We start from the raw sequence: 1665 nt of genomic DNA on the forward strand, positions 1-1665 counted from the left end.
AAGCTTTGCTTGGAAATTTAATATGCTTAAAAATAAAATCTGAAACAAAAACTTGAAATTACTATGCAGCTTAAGTTGCTTATAAATCTAGAAATGTCACTTTCCCCAGTGGTTACTTCCTGTCATATCCCTCAAATGTTACAGGGACAATCAATGCTATTAGCCTTCTTAGAATGCAGTGATACCCGTGTGACCATCTTGTGTTGTGATGAACTATACATACATTTATCCTACATATGATTTATGTGATCTAAAAATATAAATAAATATTAAAATTTAATCTAAAAAATGAATAAATAGGAACATAAATTTCAATATACCTTATTTTTGCTCATCTAATAACAGCACTGATATTAATTATAACTATATATTTGGTTCAAGTATTTGCATTTCACATCAAAAGTAGAGGAAAAATATAATTTATTGAGAATTATAAAAGATACCAATGATAAATAATAGTTATTATTGACAGAATTGATGAAAATTTATAGCTTAACATGTTGTAGAATATTCCAAAATAAATTAGAAACTGATGAGTCATGCCGTGAAGATAGATTTCGATAAACAAATGTTGAAACTCGAAGGTAAAACTGGTAATAAGATATTTCAAGACATAACTATAAATTCAGGCATTTATGTAAATATATAAAAAATGTTTTTGAAAATAGATCAAGAAATAAGATTTATTAGGATACTAACTCAAGCATCATTTAACATATAGATAATACTCATCACAATTCTTAGAAGATTTGAGATTTTAGATCATTAAAGTGGAACTATGTAGTCCTATTTGCGATGATACTATCCGTTCCATTCTTCTATTTATTTGGATAATCATCAACATTTACCTCCATATGTGTTCTTATTGTCATGGTTGAATATCACAAAAATGCACACCTAAGGATATTTTTGGGGTATGGTAGATATTTTCAACTTGTCCTAATTGTAAATATGTTCATACTAGTGTAATGCGTCAGTACTAATTAGGATGATTTGTTTGAGTTTGATAGTTGACCATGATGGAAATATATGTGGCCGACAAGCCACTCAAACATTTCATATCTTGTTCTATATTCATTAAAAGAACATATTCATTATAATGCGCGTGTGATGCTTATCATGAGGTCCATGAACACAAAATCTGACTCAGTGAGTTATGATGAGATCGTAATACAGAGATCACTAGTCTTTAAGCACGTGTTCTAAATATTCCTATTCAAAGGATTGCGAGAAGGGCATTGAATTATCTGGATATAATAGCACTATCTAGCCTCACTCATGTGATGAGTATGGAAAGAGTTCACTGAATTGATCCCTACAAATACCTGAATGGAATTATATCAAACTATCAATCATGTTGATTCATGTCATGGTTGTCTAAGTGGTCCTTAGACCTGATACACCAAAGATGTCTTGTGGAATGACAGTTGTACTTTGACTATGACTTATGTGTCCCTAATCATGGGATTCTAAATAGTATTAGTTCGGGTGCATCAAGAAGTTCATGAAGATGATTGAGTGGTCAAAATGGGATCACCCACCCTCGGTATAAGAGGCGATAGCTCAAGAAAGATGATGTGATGAAGTCCTTGGCAAAGGCAGTGAAATATTGGAGAAGAGTTCTCTGATGATTTCCGAACGCATCAATACTAACTCAGATGACAA

This window comes from Wolffia australiana, chromosome 16, assembly GCF_029677425.1.
Source record: "Wolffia australiana isolate 7733 chromosome 16, ASM2967742v1".
NCBI classification, from domain to species: domain Eukaryota; kingdom Viridiplantae; phylum Streptophyta; class Magnoliopsida; order Alismatales; family Araceae; genus Wolffia; species Wolffia australiana.